Here is a 7,852-nt window from a genome sequence, read left to right on the forward strand (position 1 = left end):
ACTGACAGAAAGAAAGAAAAAAAAAGAACAAAAGAAGCAGAGGAGAGAGACACGCATGAAGAGAAGAAAAAAAAAAGAATAAGAGAAGAAGGGAGAGCAGACGGGACAGAGGGAAATAGAGTGACCAGAGGGCAGTGACCAGGCGCAGGGAGAGAGGCAGAGCAGAGGAAGTCAGGAGCAGGGAGCAAAGGGAACGGAGAGCTCGTCTTGCAAAAATGGGTGTTTTCTTTCTTTGTTATTTTTTTATGGATAATTTCTTATGTATTAATACAAGTATGTGTAACTAATTTATTTTGCTAGAGTGAGGCCATGAGCCGCAACATGAATATGTAGATTTCTCTTTCAATTGCTTAAGTGTTGTTACATGCTTGCTTTGATATTTTCAATAACTGAATTAAACTATCTATGTACCTTGATGCTTGATCACCATTAGGATGCTTAGAAAAGTTATCGGATGCAATTTTGAACGAATGTCACGTTAAAATTGATTGTGCTTCTTGTGATTGAGGATTGTACTCTCCTAAGGTAAATATCATACTCTTAGGGATTACATGGTTTAACAAAGGGATTTTCATCAAGATTAATAAATCATTATGTTTATATTTAATCCAAATGTCATGGATAAATTGCATGTAGTGGTATGCGTTTTAGCTTGAATGTCACAAGTAAAACATATACAAGGAAAATCCAACCTTCAAAGTATGTGTGTTTTCAATTATTTAAGCAATTGGAAGAGCTACGTAGGAGTGTTGTTGGTAAAGGTTGAACTCTAGCATATTGTCAATCTATTTTTCTTCAATCATTTATTTTATCTTGAATTTCCTCGTTTACTTGTTTTGTTTAGTTGAATCACTGTTCCTATAAGCCAATTCCCATTTTAGATATTTGTTTAAGTCACATCCAATATTATTTAGTTTTGTTGAATTAGTGTAGTTCTTAGAGTTAACTAAGTTAAATACACAAAAACTCATAAATTGTTTATACGAGTCCCTGAGGAGATCGACCTTGCTTGAGCCATTCTTTACTACAACACTTGTTCTCTTGCAAGAATTTTCTATGGTTTAACCCTTTGTTTTACAAGTGGTAAAATCGCTATCAATAGTATTATACCATATAAAAATATTTTACCTCCTTTCCAAATAGCCAATCTCATGTGCACAACAAAGCTTGAACTTTTTCTGGTAACAATGAACTACGATACTGATCTAATACTCTACCCCGAATACTAAATGCAAATTCTGATGCAACAGTTGAAATGGGAATTGTTAACACATCTCGTGCTAACTGAGAAAGTATCGGATAATGAAAACGCTCCATTTGCCACCAAGAAAGAACATCTATGTCTACTTTTCTATCTATTCTTTTATCATCCAAATACTTCTGCAATTCATTTTTTTCATTCGAACTTGAACCATCGTAATTATTATCAAAATCCTACATCATAAAAAATAAAAACGAAAACATAATAAGAATCATTCATCATGTCAATTTCAAATATAATATCAGCACTTTTTATAGTACTACTAATACAAATATATAAAGTAAATAAAAACAAACTTAGGTTACCTCAAAGAGAGCATCTCCAGATTCTATTTGATGATTGGCACTGAATTCACTGGAGTATTTGAATTATCAAGATGCGAAAGTCTTTCCAAGTACACACCAAAAAGAACATTCAATTTGTCATTAACCTTTGTAAATTTGACCGAATTCACACCATGAAGCTTTGTGTAAGCCCAATCCACAAAATGCAATTTATAATGAGGGTCTAAGATGATTGCAATTGCCAAAATCAAACTGTACTCTAACCAATACTTCTCAAACTTCACGTACATGCAAGTCCCCATCTTAATTATGAAACTTTCAGAGTCATCCATGGCTGCCTTAATTTGAAGCTGATTTACAAACACCTTAGGGAAGAAGAAATTTGATGTGGGGTACTTTGTCCCAGAGAATAAGCACGTAACCTCATAAAAGTACCCTAAAAACATGGATATTTTCATTATTTTATCCCACTCTTCAGAAGAAGGACAACTACTAAATTTAGAATCACTCAACCCTAAATGAATCAAAGCATATCTATAGAAAATTGCACTATCTAGCATAATATAGGTTGAGTTCCATCTAGTAGGGACATCTTGTCTCAAACCTCTCCTACTATCCAAGATCCCTAATTGTGTACTACATTCATAAAACTTTAGTTTCCTAGCCTCAGAGCCCTTTATATACTTGATGCATTCACGAATCTTTATCACCAAAGAATCAATTTCTTTAAGTTCACCTTGGACTATCAAATTCAAAACATGAGCACAACAATGCACATGAAAGAAGTCATTATTCATCACGAGAAGACTTCTAAGATTCAATTGATTCTTCAAAATGCTAACAAAAGAAATATTTGAAGAAGCATTATCCAAAGTAATAGAAAATAACTTCTTCTCAATCCCCCAATTAGTCACCAATGCATTAATTTTCTTAGATAATGCAACACCAGCATACAAAAGAGGCATGTGACAAAAACTTAAAATTCTTTTAAGCAATTTCCAATCTTTGTCTACAAAGTGATTAGTAAGAGCAAGATACTCATCAGTGCATTGCGAGGTCCATAAGTTTGATGTCAAACAAATTCTACCTTCAACTGAGCCTAACAAATTATGAAGCCTTCGTTTTTCATTTTTGAACATCCTCAACACACAAGCTTTAATTGTATTTCTACACGGTAACTTAATATCAGGTGATATATATGCAAAGAAAGCCCTAATTCCCTCATATTCAAAAAAACTAAAGGAAGATTATGCTTGATGATGGCCTCTACCAATAAGCCACGGAATACCACAAGATCAAAGTTTTGAGAACATAATTCAGACATCGACAATAATCCACCAATCCGTCTAGTTTTCAAATGTCTATTCATATTACTTGTCCCATGATGACTATCATCTATCACCAATTTCTTATAATCTTTACATTGAGCACGACTTTTATCATCTTCAAAAATAGTAGTCAATTTGTTGAAAGTTTTCCAAACAAGAGACCTGAGTGTTCGCTTACCTAATTTGATCACTCTAGCCTTTTTCTTTGCCAGACTTATATTTGTATCTTTTGTATTTTCACTTCCATGATTAGGTTGTATTCCCATTGTAACTTCCACTGACCCTCCATCATTAAGGTTCGTAAAACCTTGCTCTACAACATCCATTGCTTCAAGAAAGAAAAACAAAACTGTAAAATCCTGCTCATAAGAAAAACAAAACTATAAAATCTTGCTCATACCAATTTCATACCATATCCATTTCAAATTCACATATCCATTTCAATTTCAATTTCATATATCCATATCCATTCAAATTCACATATCCATTTCAATTTCAATTTCACATACCCATTTCAATTTCACATATCCAATTCAATTTCACCAATTTATATCCATTTCAAATTCACATATCCAATTCAATTTCAAAATCCAATTCACATATCCACAAATCACAATCCAATTCAATTTCAAAATCCAATTCACATATCCACAAATTCAAATATACAAGCTTCGGTGCAAATGGACACTTTTATATATCTAACACAGTTTACAAAGAACAGATGGCATGGGAAAATGGGATACAGATTCAATATCTAAAGCGTTATAAGAAGGCTTATATATACACAACAGAAATTGAAGAACTTTTGGCTAGCACATGCACTGACAACTTGCACACACATTCACAATCTTATGGGCTAGCACATGGAAGGAGCATGCATGGAGTCAGAACATGGAAGCATGGAGCTAACACTGTGGAGAACTCATATTGCCCTAAAATCCACAATAAAATTACCCAAAAAAAAGTAAAAAAAAAAAAAAAAAAAAAAAAAAAAAAACAAGCCATACGACTTGTAGAAAACAAACAGAAACCAACATGACTGCACCCACCCTAATTCAAAACCCGCATAACCTCAAACCCTCACAAATATGAAACCTTATCAAATCAGAACCAACATCCAATTTTATCTGGAGATTTCGACAAAGTACTCAGAAATCAACATGCAATAAACCCTAAATAACAAAAACCCATCGAAAATTAGAAACCTTTACCTTGATTTGCGTTGGCTTCGCATCGGAGAAGATGTGCTTACTTCTTTCTGTGTGTGGCTTACTTGTGGCTGGCCAGATTCACATCGGAGAGGGTGGATGGAGGAACGGCGTCAGAAATGGTGGGTTTCAGTTTGAGTTCGCAAACAATTCGAGAATGAGAGAGACAGAAAGAGGTTTGAGGGAAATAGAGACCTAATTTATAGTGGATGGTTGAGATTAAATCTTAACCAATCCAATGGTCACCACTTTTTTAAATTTAATTTAATATATATATATATATATAATTATTATAGTTTTTAGGGGTATAAAATTATTAAATTAATATATATATATATATAATTATTATAGTATTTTTTTAGGGTTATAAAATTATAAAATTAATATTTTGCTTATTGTGTATCATGTTACTCATGTGTATACCCGAACCAACCCGTTATCTTAACAGGTGCTTATTGGGTTACCCAATACCGACCCGATTCGTTATTGTGTCAACCCGAACACCTGTTAATTTCATGTCGTGTCAGGTTCTTGGGTCATGTCAGGAATTGCCAGGCCTACACAACACTAACCGCCAAAGCCTTCATAGACATCGAGTCCTTCTACGACAACATCTTTACAGCCATCATCGTTCAACAAAAACGAGACCGTGGTGGGCAGTTTCAGGCGATCGAGTTGTTTCGTCATCAGGGAAATGATTCCGATCGATTCCAGGATTTCGGTTGGACTCGATCCAAAAAAAGACCTCGACAAGGCTCACGATAGATTTGAGGTAGGGGATTGGAGGTGAAAATGAGGCGGTTGGGTAAACGGGTCATATGAGATGACTGGGGAGGAGAAAGGATGAAGCCAATGCAGTTGTAGCTGAGGCAGTTGTTGGTGTGGGAGATGACTTGGAGGCTTGCGAGCCGACCGAGCTAGGTCGATTTTGTCCTTGAGCTTTTGTTGGGATTGCATCATTATGGAATTATGGTAGAACATGTCTCACTTAAGGAGGGGTACTGAGCCCAACCTTGGACGTGAAGGATAGGAGGATTTTAGGTGATTGGCAGGTGAGGGTAGCAGAGAGTGTGGTTGGGTTGTGGTTTTGGTGGTGAAAGAAGGAAGGGGGAGACGATGGAGCGGGGATGTTGTTTAGGCATTGATCCGCCAACAATCTAATACCAAAATCGACAAAAGATGAATAAGAAGAGGGCCTTGAATTTGATGATGAGATGAGTGATTTGGCGATGGCCCTGGGACTGAGAGTGCGAGTACGACTGCGGTAGGGACTTTGGAGTAGTGGAAAGCACTGCTAATGTGGTTGTCATTGTTTACGTGGTTGCTACTACTGGTGGAATCGAAGGTGGTAGGAATTTTAGAGTAGTGGAAGGCATCGCTCTAGGAGGGAGGAAGAACGCGATGGAGTTTAGGGAGGAGATGTGGGGCTGACGGTGGGGTTGTGGTTAAGGGGTGAACGAAGGGGATAACAGAGGATTGGGGATGAGGGAGCCCACAAAATTATTTGTTTTTATTTAACTTTAATTGTTAAATAAAAATTAAATAATTTATTTTTTGATTAATTAATTGTTTATTCTAGTTGGCAAAGGAGTGGGCCAAGTTCTTGCCACGTTATCATTTAACAGCCAAATTAACAGAAAAATTAATACGGGTATGACATTGCAACGAATTCATAAGTTGAGTTACGACATTGCAGTGTTTAAAACATGATGTATGAGATTGTGGTTCGACCCATACTTGAGATAGTTTTGTGTAATTTACCCTATTATTTTTTATGCGTATTTTACTTCGTTTTTGACATAATATTATACTTTTTTTATGAAGCTTTCCATGATTTCATAGTAAATAACTACAAAAAGTAGACAATAATGTTCAATATTTTGTAGGGAGCTTTAACGAAAAGCACCCGGTACTGTTCACTTTAACGAAAAACCACATTTTTACACTAAAAAGTCAATCCTGGTACTATTCACTTTACCCTTTATTTTGTCCTTATCATTAAAACTCAAAGTTTTCAAGCCCTTTTCATTAGTTTTCCTTATTTTGTATCCTTGTTATAGATAGATAACGATTTTTAATAAGCCAGCATGAAATAAGGACACTGAATTTACATTGACGAGGTGAACAAAAGTCAAAGTTTATATATATAAAAAAAAAAAGTTGTGCAAGGGGCTTGGTTAGAACGTATGAAGTTTTTTTTGAAGGAAAATCACCATAACATTACAAGCAAAGAGTCGGCGCGTATGAAACGATGAAACAAGGTCTCTGAAAAAACCTTGACAATTTCACGTGAGAACAATTATGAATAAGGAGAAAAGGACCTCACATGCCAATACAACTAATCAAACTAACTACAATGATCAAAATAGATGATCGTGATCGTCTGTTATGATTACTTATCACATTTTTAAAAGAGATATCAAATTTTAGAACATAAAATTTAAATTTAAAGACTCATGTGGCACTTTAATCTTTTTTTATTATAGCATTTTATCCGATATGTTAAATTTAAACTATTATTTAAACTATTATTTACTTTTTATAATTGTAACTAGCATATGAGCACACACAAAGTGTGTAAGAAAATTTTTTATTTTTGTTTTTGAAATAGAAGGAGAGAGGAAGACAGTGATAGAGAACGTGGGCGAGATAAGTTTTTTATTTTTATTTATTTATTTATTTTATAATTAGAGATATGTTTAGATTACATTGAGGTGAGGCTTTCAAAAAAAACAAGCAAAATTTGGTTGTGTGAAATTACATTTATGCCCCATATTTCTTATTCATGTTCAGTTTTAATTAGAGGGTTAAACTGGTAATTTCATTGGGTTTTGGTTGACAATGAGTGTTTTATTAATTAGTAGAGATAAGTATTTCTAAAATAAAAAAAGATAATAAAAATGATGAAAATATTTATTAATCACTAAAATAGATTTGAAGTTGCTGTCAAATTTGACAGTAGTTAACTTTGTTGTCAATCCATATCATGCCATATAGAAATTGGCATTTCGATCAAAAAATAATGTTGTTTTCTTTTTCACTATTATTGTTAATGTGAACTTTTTAACTCTTCCTTTAGAGGTGCTCTTAGTTGTTTAACTAACTAATCACAATGTAACAATTTGATTAAATACATGAAATATTTTTTTGTTCTTCTCCTTAATTTCTTTTCTTATAATATTTTTGCAATTATATGAGCTTGATTCGTAACAGTTCGCATGAAAAAGTTAAGAATTAGATTTGATTAAGGGCCAGTTAATTTAATCTCACGCGCATTCCTTATGTCACTTATTCTTAACTTTTTATTTTGGTTCATAATTTCTCAAATTTCAAATAAGTATATGCATGATATGAATTTATTTGCTACTCATCTCCTCCAAATACAACCTAGAAGTAACCAGTGGCAGAAGAAGTGGCGGGGGCATGATTTCTTGTGAGGAGGGGCCTCACACATGTATAGAAGAAGAAAAAAATGTATAGTATCTATAAAATCACTAAAACAAAACATCATAATATATATCTAAATATTTACATATGCATAGATAATTTTATCTATTTATATATAGTAATCATAATTATTCTTGGCGAGTTTTCATATTTCAAAACCGTTCCATGATGTCATTTATATTATTGAAAAAATTATTAAACACAAGAGAAAGAATTACTAAAAAATTTGCAAGCCCTAAATAAAAGTGTATAGAGAATAACAGGGTTTTACAAACCTTATTGTTCTTTGCTCAATAAATTCGGGATTTGAAATGGCTAAATACA

At 33.6% G+C, this 7,852-nt stretch overlaps 1 long non-coding RNA gene across 1 annotated transcript; it reads right to left on the reverse strand.

Annotated features, from left to right (window-relative positions):
* Positions 1–1,104: 1,104 nt before the first annotated feature.
* LOC139193212 (uncharacterized) lies at positions 1,105–4,225 on the reverse strand. The gene is made up of 4 exons (XR_011577627.1): positions 4,085–4,225; positions 3,052–3,201; positions 1,567–1,981; positions 1,105–1,434 (listed from the first exon to the last, which is right to left on the reverse strand). It is a non-coding gene; the product is annotated as an uncharacterized lncRNA (long non-coding RNA).
* Positions 4,226–7,852: the final 3,627 nt, after the last annotated feature.

Source organism: Malus domestica, chromosome 16 (genome assembly GCF_042453785.1).
Source record: "Malus domestica chromosome 16, GDT2T_hap1".
Classification (NCBI taxonomy): Eukaryota; Viridiplantae; Streptophyta; class Magnoliopsida; order Rosales; family Rosaceae; genus Malus; species Malus domestica.